Consider the following 9006-nt stretch of genomic DNA (forward strand, 5'->3'; position numbering starts at 1 on the left):
GTTCTCTGTCCCTGTGCACTCAATCTGTGTCTCCCCTCCCCCTTGCCACCCTCCATTCTTCACAGAACAGTTAGTGTCATCTTAAAATTACAAATTTGATTTTGGTACACTTCTACTTTCAGTGATCTCCCATCATCTTTGGTATAAATACCTTTGCGCTTTTCTGAGCTTTTCCATGAGCTGTTCCTAACTGCCCGGACCACCGTTCTGTTTTCCCTTTTTGTACATAGATCAATTATCTTAGTATATTTAGTTGTCAACTTATTACTTCCTTTGGGAGGCTTTCTCACACACCCTAGACTGAGTTGGGCGCCCTGTTAGGCATGTTCTAATAACATCTTGTGCTTTCCCTGTAACAGGACTCATCCCGCTGTGTTGCAGTTTCCTGTTCGTTATTCTCTCTAAACGGCAAACACCGTGAATGAAGGGATTGTACTGGTCACCTTCACTGCTGTCTCCTTAGGACCTTGCACTGTGTTTGGCACAAGATAGATGGATGAATGAATGAATGAATGCTTTTGTTCCTGCTTTGCTAGAAATTTTTTCTAAATTTGATAAAATCTGTTTCCCTCTGAGGCACCAGAGAGTAATCCCTGTTCTAAAAGAGAGTCCTTCACTTTTTAAAAAATCACTGTTATTCCCTACCCTCAAATCTTCTATATTGTTGGCTAAATCTTGATACCTTTAAGTTGTTTCACGTGAAATGTTAGATATATCTAAGTTTGAGGGAACACAATAAATAGTACTTTTTTTGCCCACATGACTTTGGACAAATTGAGAGAGAGACACACAAAAGTCACATAAATGGAAATTTATTAAAGATACAAACTTTTTTGAAGTATATGTGTTAAGTGTGGGGCACAATGGGTTTGCTACTACTTATACCTGGCTTTCAAGAACCTGGGCATTGCAACAGCGCTGTGGAAAAATTTGGCTTTGTAGCATAGATGCACTTATCCTTAATTGCTGTCTGGCAATGACATAGGATAGAGAAGGAAGAATGCTTTTTTTAGTACTTTCACATTTATAGAAGATTAGCTCCATCTAATTAATGAATTCATGATTGCTACCCACCAGTCAAATAAATCATGAGATGATACCAGGAATGTCACTATGTTAGAGGTCTCTCCCTATGGAAAAATGGAGCCAAAAGAATGGCATTTCTCCTCTAAAACTATAATTAAACCTGGCTTTCCCATCTTATTTAATGCCAATAATTTATGTAACTTTAGTGGTGGAATTTATTTTTAATACTGTCAGATTTTATTGTTTAATTCAGATCATAATGCTAGACTGTCAACTTTATTCTATATATTGATCTGCCACTTAATTTATTCACTATTGTTTCCAGCTTCTAAACTATTAATTTGATAAGGAGTTCTATCTTCACCAAAGTTATTGCTCATACTTTTCAACTGAATGATACAGAATGCTGAAAGAGGCACTGGAGACTTCTGACTAGAGTGGACTTGTGCCAGGGAGGGTGTTATACTGGATAGCCACTAGAGGCATACCTCAGATGTATTGTGAGTTCAGCTCCACACCACTGCAATAAAGTGAATATTGCAATAAAATGAGTCACACACATTTTTTGGTTTTCCAGTGCAAATAAATTATATTTACACTATAGTATAGTCTAAGTGTGCAATAGCATTGTTTAAAAACACAATGTACAAACCTTAATTAAAAATACTTTATTGCTAAAACATACTGGTGGTTATCTGAGCCTTCAGCAAGCTGTAATATTTTTGCTGGTGGAATGCCTCAATGGTGATGGCTTCTAGCTGATCAGGGTGGTGGTTGCTAAAGGTTGGAGTGGTTTTTGCAATTTCTTAAAATAAGACAACAATAAAGCTTGATTAACTTCTTCAATCAATTGACTCTTCCTTTCACAAGAGATTTCTCTGTAACATTCCATGCTGTTTGATAGCATTTTACCCACAGGAGAACTTCTTCCTGAAGTCAATCCTCTTAAACCCTGCTGCTACTTTATCAACTAGGTTTATATGATAATCTAAATCCTTTGTTGTTGTTTCAATAATGTTCACAACATCTTCACCAGGAGTAGGTTCCATCTCAAGAAACAACTTTCTTTGCTCATCCATCGAAGCAACTCCTCATCCATTCAAGTTTTATCATGAGATTGCAGCAATTCAGTCACATCTTCAGGCTCCACTTCTAATCTACTTCTCTTGTTATTTTCTACCACATCTGTAGTTACTTTCTCCACCGAAGTCTTGAACTCCTCAAAGTTCTCCATGTGGGTTGGAATCAGCTTCTTCCAAACTGCTGTTAGTGTTGATATGTTGTCCTTTTCCCATGATGGCGTGTAGAATGGTGAATCCTTTCCAGCAGGTTTTCAATTTTCCTTTCCCAGTTCCATCAAAGGAATCATTATCTGTGCAGCTATAGCCTTCTGAAATGTATTTCTTAAATAATAAGATGTGAAAGTGGAAATTACTCCTTGATCCATGGACTGCAAAGTGGATGTTGTGTTATCAGGCATGAAAACAATATGACTATCCTTTACGTCTCCATCAGAACTCTGGGGTGACTACAAGCATTGTCAATGAGCAGTATTATTTTGAAAGGAATCTTTTTTTCTCAATAGTAGGTCTCAACAGTGGGCTTAAAATATTCAATATATCATGCTATAAATAGAAGTGCTGTCATCCAAACTTTGTTGTTTCCTTTACAGAGCACAGGCAAAGTAGATTTAGAAAATTCTTGAGGGCCCTAGGAATCTGTGGTAAATGAAAATTGGCTTCAACTTAAAGTCACCAGCTTCATTAACCCCTAGAAAGAGTCTGTCATTTGAAGCGTGAAGGCAGGTATTGTCTTCTCCACCTCTAGCTATGGAAAGCCTAGAAGCACATTCTTCCAATAGAAGGCTATTTTATCTACATTGAAAATCTCTTTTGTGTAGCCACCTTCATCAATTATTTTAGGTAGATCTTTTGGATAACTTGCTGCAGCTTCTACATGAACACTTGCTGCTTCACCTTGCACTTTTAAGTTATGGAGCCTGCTTTTTTTCTTTAAACCTCATGAATCAACCTCAGCTAGCTTCAAACTTTTCTTTTGAGGCTTCCTCACCTCTCTAAGCCTGCAGAGAGTTGAAGAGAGAATTTAGGGCCTTGCTCTGGATTACGCCTTGGCTTAAGGGAATGTTGTAGCTCATTTGACCTTCTATCTAGACCTCTCAAACTTTCTCCATTTCAGCAATAGGGCTGCTTCACTTTCTTTTCTTTAATCATTCATGTGTTCACTGGAGTAGTGCTTTTAATTTCATTCAAGAATGTTGCCTTTGCATTCACAACTTGGCTAACTATTTGGCACAAGAGTCCTAGCTTTCAGCCTATCTCAGCTTTTGGCATGCTGTCCTTACAAAACTTAATCATTTCCAGCTTTTAATCTAAAGTGAGAGACCTGCGACCTTTCCTTTCACTTGAACACTTAGAGACCATTGTAGGGTTATTCACTGGCCTAATTTCAATACTGTTGTGTCTCAGGGAACAGGAAAGCTTGAGGAGAGGGAGACAGAGAACAGTCGGTCAGTGGAACAGTCAGAACACATACAACATTTATTAGTTAAGTTCACCATCTACTTGGGCACAGTTCATGGTGCCCCAAAACAACTACAATAGTAACATCAAAGAGCACTCATCATAGACCACCATAACAGATATAATAATTTAAAAGTTTGAAATATTGCAAGAATTAACAGAATGGGACACGGAGACATGAAGTGAGAACGTGCTGTTGGAAAAATGGTGCCGATGGATTTGCTTCACGCAGGGTTGCCACAAACCTCCAATTTGTAAGAAATGCAATATCTGCAAAGTGCCATAAAGTGAAGCATTAATTAAACAAGGCACGCCTGTATATATCCTTGCCTTGTTGTACTTGGTGGTCAAAAGCAGGAACCATGTGCTATTGTTTGAAGTCATAACAAAACCAACATGTAGCATATCCATGCCCTATCCCTTTTGGTCTTATCTGTAGATCAATTTACTTGTCTTTACTTCCAATTAATAGGCTGTTTTTAGTATAGAGGTGTCCCTTTAGTTCTAAGACTATGTTAAAAAACAAAATTGAGTTGAACACTCTTTTTATTTTCTTATTACAAATAAATTTCTGTAATCATTACAGTCTTTTGTTCTTTCTAGAAAAGTCTCCATTGAGTACTTTATGGCCACTGGGTATATTATGCTTTTCAGAGTTAATTCAGTCTCTTCATTCTTTTTCTTAACAGATCTGTCAAAGAGGCAAGTAAGTTGTTATGTGATTCACTCAAGGATCTTAGCACTTCACACATCTCATAAGTGAGATTGTGCCATTATAGCTGTGTCTTCTGCAGCTTCTATGTTGTTGCTACTGAAAAAAAATACCCAAACTCTGTTTCTGAAAAATAAACAAAATTATATCATTTGTTACTGAATTTTAATATTTAGTACCAAAAAGTTGGTGGACACTTAAAAGTAGTATGTTTTAGTAAAATTAATATATATGAGTGGGATCTTATTTAATTCTACTTATAAAAAATTTAGCTTTCTATTTGCATTCAAAATTAATTAGTACACCTATTACAGATCTCAGTTTTATACTGTCTCTTTAAAACTCACCAAGACCCACAGACTCAGTTTTTTCACTTGAATTATAAAAGGGAATTTTGTGTTATTTCAAGATAGATTGTTCTTTTCATGATCAACTTTTTTGGATTTTAAAAAGAATCCTTATACTTTTATTAAAATATTCATTATGAAGCACAAAGAGTCACATATGGTCACCCAGAATGCATTTCGTGCCTCAAATTTGTACAATATGTTACAATTGAAAAACAGTCTGACATGTGCTGTCCAATTTATCTACTTTGTCTTGCAAAATACTCCTGGGAAGATGCAGGATAGGAAAATGAATTTCCTTCATTTCTCAGATCAGGAAACTGATCCTCAAAGATGTCATGCTCTTCTGCTAAGGAGACACAGCTTGAGGTAAAGCTAGACCTGAGCCCTGGCTCTGCCAAACCCATGCACTGCACCTTGAGCAGCAGCAGTAAGTGCCGCAAAAAATAGAAAAGGTAATGTTCTTTCTTAAATGACCTTCTATCGAACCGAAGACAAGATTACGGGTGGTCAACCATCATATTTGAAATAGTAATTGTGTTCTATGGCAGTTCTAGTTTCAAGAAATCAAAAATGCCCAAATCTTTTTGCCTGGTTGAAGCCTCTTGATCCTAATTGACATTTTTGTATACCTAGGTTGGTTACCATTTCAATCAACTAAATGCTAAGATATGTGGCAGGCATTGACAAGACTCTCAGGGCCATGTCCCTGAAAAATAACTCTGTGTATGTGTGTGTGCGCGTGTGCCGGCAGCTGTGCTAAAGCTAAAGGCACCGAGGACCTAGAGTCTGAAGAACTGGGTCTTGCCCAACCATCACACTCAGTAGACAAGTAACTTCAGCCAAGTGACTTCAGGTCCTGCAGCCAGGTTTTTCCCTAGTGTGATGTGGAATCATAAAATCGACCTCACATGGTTGAGATGGTGATCATATCTGAGAATATTCATGAAAAGTTTTGTAAACTACAAAGTGCTCTACAAATGTTAGGTGTTATTATTATTAATCCTGAATCACTTTCAGATTGGAGAATACTATTAATACATGGGTGGGCTGTGCTTTTCAGAAAAAGCCTATATTTGTAAAATATTGCCCCTTTGAACGAATATATAGGCTATATCTAAGAATACAAAATTCATCCTCTGAAATATCTGTTTATGCTTTTGTACTAGTGTTCTAGAAATAATGAAGAAATTGTTCTGTTCTTTTTGCTGTGAGCACAATACCGAGCATATGCTATCATAGTTATTTAGAACAAGATATAATTTGGTCAGCATGAAAGGATGCTTTCATTCAGATCATTTAGCATAAGCAGTACTTCTACAAAGTGGAAATGTTATCTTGTTGGCCCACTTTCAAACACAAAGCCCAACAGTTCACAGATTCAGAAAGGAAAGTCACGGTGAGCATTACTGCAATTAGAAGAACCTCTGGACTGAGCTTGGACTGCAGGATCCGTGGGCGAGCAGAGGGAGACAGAGCCAGTGGTCACAGCTCAGCAGCCCTGTGTTGGTGTTTTCTCACCAATTACTTGTGCCGCCAGAGCACCCCACTGTCCTCTTGGGGTGCTCTGATAACCCTTTTAAGCTCTGGCTCCAGTTTGCTGCCCACTTTGTAATGCTTATAAAGCTATGCCCAGGTGGCCTGATCTCACAATGGTTTTGTGATCACATGGGCAACGTATGTAACCTGCAATTCTGTATCCCCATAACAATAAGATGAAATAAAAAAAAAAAGAAAGAAAGAAACTTACCCAAGATGCAAATTCAAATCACCTTGAATTCTTCACTTGCTTTTCCCAAACTCCTTTTTGATCTCTCATTTATATATGCATGCATTTCACCTGCTTCCATACTTCTCTCAAATGATCCGCCTCCAGATGTGTCCCACACTCTTCATTTCCCCTTCCATATCCTTTCCTCCAGATTCTACACCATGCACAGACACACACACACACACACACACACACACAATCTGTCTGGTGGGGCAGACAGAAGGGGAGGCACCCAGTAGACCAAGTCAGAGTCCTCTTTCATGGGAGGAAGGAAGAGAACATTTGAGAACCTTCTTGATTTAGTTTTGTCCCTTGACAGTTCTTTCTGTAGTTACCTTTAGAAAAGCTCAGCTAAACTAGAATGTTCAAGGAGACATTATTAAACACCAAGCGGACATATGAAAATAAACACAAAATTCATAAGAAGTTTGCTTCTTCCTTTGACTCAGAAACACTGTATTGTAGAGGAAGGTAGATAAGAGGGTCTCATGCTGCAACCAAACAGTTGACAAGAGGCCTGAGCACACAACCTGTGTTTCTTCTGTTTTTCCTCTTAGCTGTCTTGTCTCACTCTTCCTTAGACTCCAAGATACAGTCTTTCCTTTGCTCCTAACACCTACTTTTGGCTTCAGGAGCTTTAGTCACCCCTTTTCTTAAGCCAGCAAAATAGCTTTCTTTTCCAGAATAAAGAGAAAGATAGGAGACCTTGAGTGGCGAAATATGAAAAAAAGTTATTCTCTCATCAGGAGAGGAAGGTATGATTCAACGCAATTGTTTCCAAACTCCACTGTGCTTCAAAATCACCTCTAAAATACTCATGGATCTGATGTGTGAAGATTCTGATTAGTTTTGTACAGAAATCTGTTATATACATTTTTGATAAGTATCATTTTTTTTAAATATGTTAGCCATAAAATATATTTTAAAAGGCATGTGCCTCAAAGCAGGCAAGACTGTGACCAAATCCCTACCTTGTCATTTACTAGCTTTGTCATTTTCACTAGTTTCTTTAACTTTCTGAGCTTCAGTTTATTTTATAGTTAAGAAATATAAAAGAAACAAGTAGAAACGTACATAGAAAACAAGTGTCCAGATTAACAAGACATGATAAAACGATAACCCCTGTGAGACCATGTAAGTCAAGACATTACACATAAAACATAACCAGACCCACAGGTGATCCTTCCCAGTCATCACCCCTCCAGCCCTCCAGGGATGATGTTTCTGACTTTTAAGGTATTACTTTACTTCACAATTTTATTACCTAAGTAACTCTAAACAGTATAGTTTACTTTTACCTTTTTTTTAAAAGTTTATATAAATGGTATAATGCACTGCTATAAGGTAAATGTTTTTGTTCCCTCAAAATTCATGTGTTGAAACTCTAACCCCCAGGATGATGATACAAGGAGGTGGGACCTTTGGGGTGATTAGGTAATAAAGAAAGAGCCCTGTGAATAGGATTAGTGCCCTTATAAAAGAGGCCCTGGAGAGCTCTCTCACCCCTTCCACCATGTTCAGGCACAGTGAGAAGATGGCTGTCTATGCAATAGGAAGGAAGCCCTCACCAGACACTGAATCTGCTAGCACCTTGATCTTGGACTTCCAGGCTCCAGAACTGAGAAACAGCCACATCTGTTGTTTAAGTCACCCAGTCTATGGCACTTTGTTATAGCAGCCCAAACAGAATAAGACATGTGATCTTCATTCTGCAGTGTCTTGCTTCCTCTACTCAACATTATGTCTTTAAAATTCACCCATGCTTTTGTGTGTTTCTGTAGCTCATTTTCATTGCTGCATAGTGCCTCATAATTTGATTATATAGCATTGTATGATTTATGGACATTTGATTGTTTCCTGTTTGAACCTATTTTGAACACTTTTACTATGGCTATTATTTGGACATATCCTGGTACATATTAAGTACACATTTTTTTGAGCTATAAAAGCAGGAGTGGAAAAGGGTGTTTCTTCAGCTTTAGTCAGTGCTGTCAAACTTGACTCAAAGTGGTTTTACAAACCTACATTCTCATCAGCTGTGTATAAGAATTCCAGCTTCATTATTTCTTTGCCATCATTTGGTATTGGTTTAGTCCATTTTTGTGTAGCTCTAAATACCTGAGGCTGGGTGATTTATAAAGAAAAGTGTATTTAGCTTATGGTTCTGCTGGCTGAAAGGTTCAAGATTGAGCACCTGGTGATAGCATCAGGCTGCTTCCACTCTTGGTGGAAGGTGAGAGGGAGCCGGCTTATGCAGAGATCACATGGCGAGAGGCCTAGCGAGGGGAGTGGAAATAGTGGAGAGAGAGAGAGAGAGAGAGAGAGAGAGAGGAGGTGACAGGTTCTTTTTAACAACCAGCTTTTTCAGAAACCAATAGAGTGAGAACTCACTCTCCTACCCATGGAAAGCATTAATCTATTCATGAGGGATCCACCCCCATGACCCAACCATTGCCCATTAGGCCCCACCTCCAACATTGAGGATCAAATTTTAACATGAGATTGGGTGGGGACAACCAAACTATATCCAAACTATAGCAGGTATTCTCAGACATTTTAATTTTTCCAGCCTGGTGGATTTATACTAAAGTCATTGCAGTTTCAAATTCT

The sequence above is a fragment of the Eulemur rufifrons genome, chromosome 5 (genome assembly GCF_041146395.1).
Source record: "Eulemur rufifrons isolate Redbay chromosome 5, OSU_ERuf_1, whole genome shotgun sequence".
Classification (NCBI taxonomy): Eukaryota; Metazoa; Chordata; class Mammalia; order Primates; family Lemuridae; genus Eulemur; species Eulemur rufifrons.